The sequence below is a fragment of the Bufo gargarizans genome, chromosome 2, assembly GCF_014858855.1.
Source record: "Bufo gargarizans isolate SCDJY-AF-19 chromosome 2, ASM1485885v1, whole genome shotgun sequence".
Classification (NCBI taxonomy): Eukaryota; Metazoa; Chordata; class Amphibia; order Anura; family Bufonidae; genus Bufo; species Bufo gargarizans.
Window position 1 is genome coordinate 386618896 of NC_058081.1, and position 11821 is coordinate 386630716.

General features: G+C 43.4%; 1 long non-coding RNA gene across 1 annotated transcript; it reads right to left on the bottom strand.

Moving 5' to 3' along the window:
- Positions 1-5715: 5715 nt before the first annotated feature.
- Positions 5716-10688, bottom strand: LOC122926316. The gene is made up of 2 exons (XR_006387657.1): positions 10520-10688; positions 5716-7646 (listed from the first exon to the last, which is right to left on the bottom strand). It is a non-coding gene; the product is annotated as an uncharacterized LOC122926316 (long non-coding RNA).
- Between the last annotated feature and the right edge of the window lie 1133 nt (positions 10689-11821).

Sequence of the window (11821 nt, forward strand, 5' to 3'; positions counted from 1 at the left end):
ACATATGCTCCAGGGTTGTTATTAACTTTGGTAATACAACTACTGTAGTTATTAAAACAGATGTCATAGGAGGTAATGGGTCCTCTTTAAAGGGCATCTGTTAGCAGATTTGTACCTATGAAACTGGCTGATCTGTACCATGTGTGCTTGGCAGCTGAAGGCATCTGTGTTAGTCCCGTGTTCATATGTGCCCGCATTGCTGAAAAAAATTATGTTTAATATATACAAACGAGCCTCTAGGAGCAACGGGGGCGGTGCCATTACACCTGGAGGCTCAATTTGAATATATATTTTATATTGTTTTCTTGTATGTAAAAAGATGTTCAAATACTTCCAGAGAAAGCCAGTAAGGAATCCTTTCCAGGTGATAATAATAATCTTTATAATGCAGAGGGAACATGTAAAAAGTGGATATAACAGATTGAAAAGAAAACATTTCGGGGGGCGTGTCTAGACGCCAACTAAGATGGCCGATTGAGCGCTCTGCTCCCGCCTGCACCTCAGCAAACTGACCAGCGACATTCATTCTATCTGCCACATGGGAAAGAAAACGGCTCCCCGCAAGTTCTCTCCTCCTCCCTGATCTCCCTCACCATCCAAGACTCTGGGGGATTGCTTGACGCGGGCCTCCAGGACGGCTCTCCCTGCGAGGCGCTCCACACAGCAAGGAGCCTCACGCCATTGCTCCCTTCCAGCATCAATTACAGCATCAAATGAGTTTTTAACAAACTCTAACCCAAGGGCTTCTGTGAACGCACTTGAGAAAACATACCGCAAAGCAATATCACTGGAGCTGCATATGGTGACCCTGGCAGAATATTATAAAAGGAAAATCATTCCACGGGGCCTCCGTTGCAACCTCCGACCTACCTTGTTCTCCGAAGATCCGGAATTCTGTCTGCAATTTGAGAGAATTCTAAATAAAGCGTCATTCGACATTATCCTCTTAACCCTAGAGAATGCAAATAAAGAAATAAAAAGCAACTGACATACCACCTATTCTGGCTGAAATAACATGAAATAAAATCATTATCTTTCACTACCTAAGGAGTGCTGTCCTAATATTTGTGAGATTTATAGTTCTGGAGGTGGAGCTTTAGAACACAACCTGGACGTGCACTCACCCTTGCCATTTTACGAATAGAGTGCTGTGGCCCATTTTCCTGTAAATTCCTCCCAGCCCCCCGGCATAGCGCTCGAACGGGAGCGCGGGAAGACCCACCGGGGGAAGAGACCAGCCGTCCCCCATCACAGAGGTGGTCCCATTATCCGGAGACCTTATACCCCAGGAGACTGCCTACCACTTCCATGCAGTCAGGGGACAACATGGCGGCCCTGGAGGGCAGTGCAAAGCAGTGGACTGAGGATACAGGTACTGTGCCCTTACCCACCCCACAGATCCCAGCCTCCTCATGCTCACCTAGGAGACCACATATGGCCCTTTCTGGGGACCCCTGGTCTGCCCCCCCTGAGCGTACCACACCTGCAGTAACCACTAAAAAATAGCAGCTCCCCATTCCCTACAGATGCCTGGGATAGCTTACCAAGCCCTCCCCCGCTGGCTGTTATATCTCCCTCTGCTGCTCCTGATCCCCCACATTCCTGGGAAGTGTACCTCACTTTCAGATGCTCATATCTGAATTTAAGGGAGTCTGCAGAGCAGAGATCGCTGCTATCCACACCGATATTAAAGGGGTTATCCGAGTTATTTTTTTTTGTTCTTTCTATGTTTCTAACTAGGCAAATGTAACAGCTTTCCAATTAACTCACTTTATCTCCAGTGGCTGGTTTCTCAGATTTCACTGAGAGTCACATGACCTGTGATGTCAGCTTCTCTCCCTGCTCTGATAAAGGTTGTTTACAAGCCTGTAAATGAGACCCGACATCACTGTGCGGCTACTCTCTGCTAGAATTCTTAACCCCTTCAGCTGCACAGACTGAAGGCAGGCAGCTAGCAGGCAGTGACAATTCTGGGCACAGGAGCTGAAGGACTAGAGAGAACATTACTCAAGAAGGTAGGGGGAAGATCATGTGTGTATTAGCAGTGTCATTATACAGCTGGGATTTGTAGTTCTACACATACAAAATGCTGCAGAGTCTCCCAGCAGGCAGACATGTCACTCAGGGGAACACTTGTATTCACTCCCTTAGCAGTGTCATTATACAGCTGGTACTTATAGTCCTACACATACAACATGCTGCAGAGTCTCCCAGCAGGCAGACATGTCACTCAGGGCAGTACTTGTATTCACTCCCTTAGCAGAGCAGGGGGAGGGGCAGAGATTGTTTTTATTGCATGTAAACAAAGGGCCAGAAAAGAACCAGGGAAATGAGGAAATAGATATATTATTTTAGCATAAAACTTGCTTAGCACAGTTATATATTGCTGCCCATTAGATTTTCAGTGCTATATTTTTTTTTTTCCAGAACTCGGACAACCCCTTTAAGCACATTGTCGACCGTGTGGAAAATGCACATGATGACACCAGGCAGTACATCTCCGCCCTTCACGAGTCTGTAACATCTCAAACTGCGGCTCTTAGGCCTCATTCACACGGGCGTCATATTTTTGGCCCGGATAAAAGGCGGGTGCGTTGCGGGAACACGCGCGATTTTTCCACGCGAGTGCAAAACATTGTAATGCGTTTTGCACTCGCGTGAGAAAAATCGCGCATGTTTGGTGCCCAAACCCGAACTTATTCACAGAAGTTCGGGCTTGGGATTGATGTTCTGAAGATTGTATTATTTTCCCTTATAACATGGTTATAAGGGAAAATTATAGCATTCTGAATACAGAATGCATAGTATAATAGTGCTGGAGGGGTTAAAAAAAAAAAATTATGAAATCACCTTCTCCTCTTGATCGCGTAGTTCTCCCGGTCTCTTCTTCACTTAATGATGAGCTGTGGGCTAAATGGCCTGTGGTGACGTCAGATCACATGCTCCAATCACATGGTCAATCACCGTGGTGATGGAGCATGTGATCTGACGTCACCACAGGTCCTTTAGCCCACAGCTCATCATTAAAGAAGGAAAGAAGAGACCGGGAACTATGCGATCAAGAGGAGAAGGTGAGTTAATTTTTTTATATTTTTTTTAACCCCTCCAGCGCTATTGTACTATGCATTCTGTATTCAGAATGCTATTATTTTCCCTTATAACCATGTTATAAAGGAAAATAATACAGTGAATAGACTGTCACCTCGCAACCATACGTGAAAATCGCCACGCATCCGCACTTGCATGCAGATGCTTGCGATTTTCACGCAACCCCATTCATTTCTATGGGGCCTGCGTTACGTGAAAAACGCAGAATATACAACATGCTGCGATTTTCACGCAACGCATAAGTGATGCGTGAAAATCACCGCTCATGTGAACAGCCCCATAGAAATTAATGGGTCCGTATTCAGTGCGGGTGCAATGCGTTCAATTCACGCATCGCATCCGCGCGGAATACTCGCCCGTGTGAAAGGGGCCTTAGAGAAATGGGTCGGCATCTGGAGGACCTTGACAATAGCGGTCGCAGAAATAATATCAGAGTCCAGGGTCTCCCAGAGGCAACTGGAGATGAAGACCTTTTTATCACCCTCGAGGCTATTTTCAATATGATTTTGGGAGCGCCTCCCTCACATAAGATTAAATTGGATAAGGCCCACAGAGCGCTCAAACCGAGTGATGAGTGGCAGGGGCAATATTCGAATTTGCGATATTTCACGAATATTTGGGCGAATATTCGTCATATATTCGTGAATTTGTGAGCTCCAGTCATTATTTTCTTGATGTGATACGAAAATTTGCGATCAACACTATTCCTAAAGTCAAAGATATTGCAGCTTTGTCATTGGCCTACAAGCAAGAAGCAGTGAGGGATCATGGGTACTGATGAAAACAAATCTAGAATATTCGCGATTACGAAGATATAGCACTATATTCTAGATATTAGCGAATTCTCAAAGTGCCAATATTCGCAATAAAAATTCGCGATTACAATATTCGCGATCAACACTACTGAAACCCAAGGGCACCACGACTCGTCCCAGGGACATAATTTGTTGTGTCCACGACTATACTCTCAAAGAGGCCATTATGGCAAAGGCCCTATGCAATTTTGAATTTGATGAGGCCCCCGTGCAGCTTTTTACTGACTTCTCCTGGCTTACCCTGCAAAAAAGGAGACACCTACAGCCTCTCCTCACACAAGACCATCAAATAGCATACCGCTGGGCAGGGGCGTTGCTAGGTTAAAACATTCAAGGCCTGGGCCCCTTATGTTTTGTCCCAGGCCCCAAATGTACTGCCTGCAAGATAGATACAACTGTATTGCTATCCTCAGGACAGCAATACAATTGAATCTAATGCCCTGCAAGAGCTGAAGGACCTGTGATGACATCCCAGTCGATGTGATCCTTTCTTAATGCAGTAGCTGAAAAGGACCTGCGATGATGTCACCATCATGTGACAAGTGCAAGATAGAATGGCTCAGCAGTGAAGAGAAGTCCTGGGAAGAAGCTGTGGTGAGGTCTGTATATGAGGAGAGGTAAGTGAAGGGGTAGATTACTCAGTGTGAGAGGCATAGCAATGTTGGGAGATGTAGTTATTTAACTGGGACTGTATGTTAGGGCTGAAGGGAGGAAAGTTATTTGCATAGAACAGTGGGTGGAGTAATGTTATTTACATAGGACTGAAAGTTGAGGGGGTGATGTTATTTACATGGGAATGCATGTTGGCGGTGGCTGTGGGAGGGAGCGATATTATTTATATTGAACTGAATGAATGTTGAGAGGTAATGCTGTTTACATGGGACTGCATGATGGAGGTGGCTGTGGAGGGGGTGATTTTATTTAGATGGGACTGTATGTTGAAGGTGTCTGGGGGGGTGATGTTATTTACATGGGACTGAATATTCAGGGAGTTATGTTATTTACATGGGACTGTATGTTGAAGGTGGGCTGGGGAAGGGTGATGTTATTTATGTAAGACTGTATATTGGAGGGGGCAGGAGAGATGGTGTGATGTTATTTAAATAGGACTGTATTTTGAAGGTGGCTGTAGATAGAGAGGGATGTTATTTACATGGGTCTGTACATTGGAGGGGGCTGGAGAGATGGTGTGATGTTATTTACATGGGACTCTATGGTGGAGGGGCTGAGGAATTATAATTTCTGAGGATAGTAAACGGAGGAATATAACTATAGGGGGCACTGCAGGGAGCATTATAAATACTGGGGGCACTTCAGGGCGAGCATTATAACAGTAGGGGGCGATATAAATACTGGGGGCACTGTGGGGACATTATAACAGTAGGGGGAAATATAAATACTGGGGCACTTCAGGGTAAGCATTATAACAGTAGGTGGCATTATAAATACTAGGGACCTTAGGTTTTTCGCATTACTACTGGGGGCTCTATAGAAGGGACTTATAGATCTACATTATTTCCACTAAGAGCACTATGGGGGGCCTTATTACTACTGAGGGGTCTGTAGAGAGCATTATTACCACTGGGGGGACAATAGGGGGCCTTATTTCTACTGGGGGCTCTGTAAGGGCATTATTAATACTGGAGGGCTGTTTTACTAATGGAGGCTGTAAGGAAATATTCTTATCTTTCCCCCTTCTATGTACCCCTGGTACAAGACTTCAGTATTCAGCTTGTTTTGATTCTTATCTAGCGCTAGAGAGAGGTATAATGAAGTACGATACACTTCTGCGTAGTTCAAAATATCACTCTAAGTTTATTATGGATTTCTTAGGCATATATAGTAGAACATGACATGACGTTTAAGTTAACCAGTAACAGGCGTCTTAGCCGGCTACACCTTTAAGTTATCTTATCGTTTATTAGAGTCCAAGGCTATATGTGACATGTGAGCAAAACCTCTTAGTGGCAGTCACTCAAGAACTTTGACCGCTACGTGTTCATGTGTTCGTGTATTAATGTATAGATCATGATGAAATATAAGCTTATATCAAAAATAGGCTTTGGACTTAAATAGAACCCTTCAATCCCTTCTATAAAACCCATTTACATATATAATGTGGGTTTTTCATTTTGTTCCTTTCTTGTTTTTCCTTTCAAAATATTTCTGTAAATATTGCTGGTAGTCCTCTGGAGACCCAGGGTTTTCGTGAGGTATCTGAATATATACAGCTTGTGGTGTATCTGGGACTTGCCTAAATCTCCTAAATGTATTAATTAATGACGGTATACATTGGATACAGCAACATATCATGATCAAGGAGGCAATTATGATTATAATACTAACAAATAATTTTCTTAACCAACTCAAATCCGGCATCCAGCTCAATAACCAGTCCCACCAGGAGGATGAATCAACATCCGTCTTAATATTATTGGCTATGTCATGTAACGATTGAATATGGGATTGGATTGATCTGGAATGGTCATATAAATTAAAACAACACATCCCTGTGAACGCTGAGCATCCTACACCATGTTGGAGCAATAAATAGTCAATAGTTGCCCTATTCTGTTCTAGATAGATTTTTCATATGATTGTATATCCAGCAGCATATCTTTCAGAACCGCACTAGTGACATCTATCTGTTTTACCATAAAGCAGGCAAGTTTTGATATTGTCCTGTGGTTATATATGGCCAACCCTGGTACCCCTATCAAAGATACCCCTTAACTCATGTATTCTGCTCTAGAGAGGAGATTCACATTATAGTCACAATTTTCCGGTAGCTGTAGGGAAGTGTCTCTCGTGTGTCGTGTCTGCATTGCTGGGACTAGTGGTATCATTGCTAATGTCAGCCTAGCTATTGTACAGGGTCCCTCTGTAATATTGGCTGGTATATATGTGTGACTAGTATTTCCACAGGACAATACCCATCCTGTTGGTGGAGGTACATGTTTATCTAGGGATGGTACTGTTTTTGTGATATTATATTGCATATTCTTTACTATCCTTTTACAGTTACCTAGATCGATATCACAAATATTTGTCTTACTCTTGTTCTGCATTTTTGCTTGTATGCAGGGAGGCAATAGTGTCTCATCACATTATAACATATTCCTGCCGCTGTAACAAGACCTGTGATTATTTCTATCATATTACTTTGTAGAGTCTCATATGTAGGACAGTCATAACAAGCGTGATAAGGATTTACATATCCATATTTTACATCATGATCCTGTAAATCTGTGTCATTCGCTTGGGAACATTGGAGCCCCGTTCATACATCTACTGGGGTGGGGACTGCAATTATCAAGGCACTACATTTCAGCCATCTCGAGGAATTTCCCGACTGCGTCATCTCGTTGGGGGTCAAGGCTGTCTGCCTTCGTTAGTACCCCTTCTGTATCTTCTTCGAGGTCAAGGCTGTCTGCCTCCGTTAGTACCTCTGGGCCTCGTTGGAGGTCAGGGCTGTCTGCCCCCGTTAGTACCTCTCGTCCTTCTTCAAGGCTGTCTGCCTCCGTTTCCTGCCTCCTCTCTTTCTCTCACAAGCTTCACTCGGGTGGCGTGGATCCAAATTGGAGATTGTTCAGTCAGCACAGCTGTTCTGGTTACTGCAACCACGGTAGTAGGTGGGCCATATGCGAAATCACCTTGAGCTCTTCCTTCCTTCAGTGTTTCGACTACCACCTCATCCCCCACCCTGTATGGGTGGGTGGGTTCCTGTGGAAAAGAGGGAGACTTACAAGCAACTTTTTTCCTCAGTGTTGTTAAGTACCTGTATCAATTTGGTGACATAGTCTTCCCAAATCTGGTCTATGTCGCCTTCCTGTACCACTAGGGGGTGACTTGCCCAAGGAGTTGGAAAGGGCCTACCCATAAGGATCTCAATGCTGTTATGTCCTACTCCTTGAAAATGTGCTATTAAGATGGAAGCACTGTGTTGGGGGAATGCATAACTTCCCCTCTTCGCAGACAAATCCTATCTTAGGATTTTTCTGCAATACTGGATAACACCAGTCTCACTGTTCCTGTTCAGTGGCATACCCCTGAAGATCAGTAAGTATTTGCAACATCCCAGGGGTTGGAGTTGCCAGACTTGGCCTCTCCCAATGGTTACACAAACCTGTGGGGTTGCATTTGGCCACTCATTTCGCCACCCTATCTGCCAGCGCATTGCCCTGTGAGACATGATCCTTACTATCTGCTGCAATGAATCCTTTCCTCTGCCAGATCATACCATGGTCCCACACTACCCCATGTGTGCACCTACTCTCAGTATAGATGGTGACAGGACTATCAGTATGTAGAATACATGCTCTAGTGAGCCCCATGAGCTCAGCTGCCCGCTATGTTGAGTGTGGATGCCCTTGAGTAGACCTACAACATCATGAGTGGTGTGCAAAATGGTGTAATGTCACATTGTGAAAGGAGTTGCCAACTCTACCATCATAGCACAGGCTGCAAGAGAACACAGACATGCCGGCATCCCTTGAACAGGGGTGGGCATTACCTTTGAGAAAAATACACAAGGACGCAACTTGCCTCCGTTTTCTTGTGTCAGTACACCCGCCATGGTTTTACAATTTTGGCGTGCAAACATGTGGAAGGGCATATTATAGTCAGGGAGGTCCAGCCTTGGACTCGACATGAGTAAACATTTCAAATAATCAAATGCATTGTACATTTCAGAAGACCATTTAATCAAATCTGGATTTTCGTCCAGAGTGGCTTGCCTCAAAACATACATAGGAGCAACCAGGAATCCATTGTCTACAGTAGTTTATCATACCAAGGAAAGACAACATTTCTTTCTTGGTGTGCGGGGCGACCAAACCCGCAATAGACTGGACTCTTTCTGTGCTGATTCTCCTTACACCTTTAGTGAGGACAAAGCCCAAGTATTCAACCTGCATTTTACACCATTGCATTTTCTCAAGTGTCACCTTGTGACCACATCCTGACAACCATTATAACAGTGATAAACCATCCTGAAAGCTGGCCTCCGCTGACATGCTACACAGTAACAGATCATCAACATATTGCAGCAGCACAGAACCTTGGGGGGTGTACCATGGTTTTAACATTGCTAGGAGGACCATGCTGTACACTACGGGTGAATCAGCATATCCCTGGGGTCTGCACCAGGTTAGTTGACGTCCATCAAAGGAAAAAGCAAAAAGTAGTCTGGTTATCTTATCAACTGGGATAGAAAAGAAAGCATTCTTCAGATCTATCACACTGAACCAAACAGCGTCTGCTGGAATGGCAGATAATAATTGAGTGACATCAGGTACAAGAGGGGCTATAGGCACAATGATGTTGTTGATGGCCCTTAAATCCTGTACAAAGCGGGTAGCACCATCTGCCTTTGTCACTGGATTCACGGGCGTGCTGTAGGGTGAAATCACCTCTTCCAGGATTCCCTTTTTGTAGGAATTCTTTTATCATTGGCCTAAGTCCATCAAGTTCCTCTTTTTTTGACAGCGGGTATTGTTTCTGATATGCTGAGATGACACCTGGTTTCACAGTAGCTGTGTAAAGTGTGCAATCTATGAATGCAGGATTAATGTTGTTAAGTTCTGGGTGGTCCCGTATGTTTGCAAGAATCAGTGGCCTCGGTGTAGAGATTGGAATAAGTCCTGAGAGCACTCTTATGCCCTGATTCTTTGCTAATACCTGCAAGTCAAGCTTAATGAACAAATCTCTCCCTAACAGGCTGACTGGGCAATCTAGTATAATGCTAAATACATGATCTGTGATGTATTCCCTGTCCATGGTCTCGAGTGGTAGTGAGTCGTCAGTTTTGAAAGGTTTTATCAAAACCCCATTAATTCACATAGAAGGCACAGATTCTCTTTCCTCCCACTCTTTAGTCATCTAAAGTCCACCCCTTTTAGTCGGACGCTGCAGTCATCCGTCTGTTTGTTAGTAACGTGCCAGCTGCCCATAAGAACAGAGCTCTGATGTGAAGCACAACACTTAACATGTAATACGTAACTGCAAACATTGAAACAAACAGATTTGACAATACAGACATGAACACACAAAGGGCCCATAAAAACTTTTCATTGACTTCAATAAAAAAAATGTACAGCTTGATCAATGCTGTTGGCACCAATAAAAACCAAAAACTTCCAAGAAAAATAAAAAATAAAATAAAATTCTCAATGCGCATATTATATGAAAACAAATACCGTATTCCATACATATTTTTCATGTACTCATTTCACAAACCGCTCATAACCTTGCCCTCACAAATAAAAACTGAACTGCACACACAGCTCTGCTAAAACATCTCTTAATCTTCATACATTTTCAACTCTTCTATAACTCAAAGCCGCACCCATCCACATTCCACTGAATCTTGTATCCCAAACTATTCACACAATTTCTTTGTTTCATTTCAAAACTTTCAGCATAGACAAACACAGCTTTCCTGGAAACAGATAACCACACCCAGCTTATAAAAAGACAATATACATGTTATATCATACAGTCATTTTGTTAAAAGCTGGATTCCCACATTACACTGCTTGGGAAAGAAAATGACCGAACAATTCTTCGTCTTGTATAATGTATTATACATCACTTACTCTGCATGATGTCCTGCCCGCTTCCCTTATCTCAGGAATGTGTTTGTGTGAAGGCGGGGGAAGTGGATCTCTATAGCTCACACTAGATACATACAATGTTTATCTATTAACTGATGCTGTCTGAAGTCCACGTGGAGACGTTCTGTTTTCTACGGCTACTGGGAGTGAAGACTTTTGTTTAAATACCTCTATCATATGTCCTTCTATCACCTTTCTGCATATAATCCATATCCCATGAAGGGTCAGGTTCAAAAACCGTTCAGGCGGCAGTGTCGCCTAAGCATAGACCCTTGACCATGTCCGTGTGATATATGCTATTGTCTCCTTCCCTGGGAAAGGGGTCTACTGCTTCCATTGCCTCTGTCCACCCTGCCAAATTATCTACCCATGAGTTAACAAGGTAATACTTTGTAGGACTGACTCGGGCAACATATTGTTTACATGTTTCTCCTTGTTCTGGTTTAGGGTACTCTGTCTTAGATGTTTGAATACCCATTATCAAAAACTTATTTTCTTACAAAAAGAATTCAAAACAGTAATAGCAAAAAACAAAAACAGAATGTTAGTCTTGGGACGACAGCTGTACACTTACGACCCAGCCTGTCACTTCCACTTATATAACTGTGTTAGACAAAACAACTTGTCATGCAAAAAACTTCTACAATTATCAAACAACTTATCATGCAAAACAACTTATCATGCAAAACAACTTATCGTGCAAAACTTCTACAATTATATTTTTAAGAATCAAATCAAGCTGAAAAACCTTCTGTTCCCTGAACAGACCTTTTACGGGGCTCCCTGAGCCCACTGAAGTGCACTTTCCTGGTTACTGGATTCCCTGAATCCTTTCTGTTCCCAGAACAGATTTTCTTACGGGGCTCCCTGAGCCCTCTGAAGTGCACTTGTCTTGTTACTGGATTCCCTGAATCCTAAGGCAAAAACTCCCTGAGTTATGCTTACTGTATCCCTGACACAGTACTTCGAAGTCTATCTAAGGGTCCCTTATGTACTTACTTAAATTGAGATGTGGCCAGTGCCCCAGGAATGGCCAGAGGACAAAAATCTGTGTCTCTTCTCACCAAACCTGAGGAAGACCTTCCCAATCCCGGAAGAGCCCCCAAGTTGTAAGGAAATATTCTTATCTTTCCCCCTTCTATGTACCCCTGGTACAAGACTTCAGTATTCAGCTTGTTTTGATTCTTATCTAGCGCTAGAGAGAGGTATAATGAAGTACGATACACTTCTGCGTAGTTCAAAATATCACTCTAAGTTTATTATGGATTTCTTAGGCATATATAG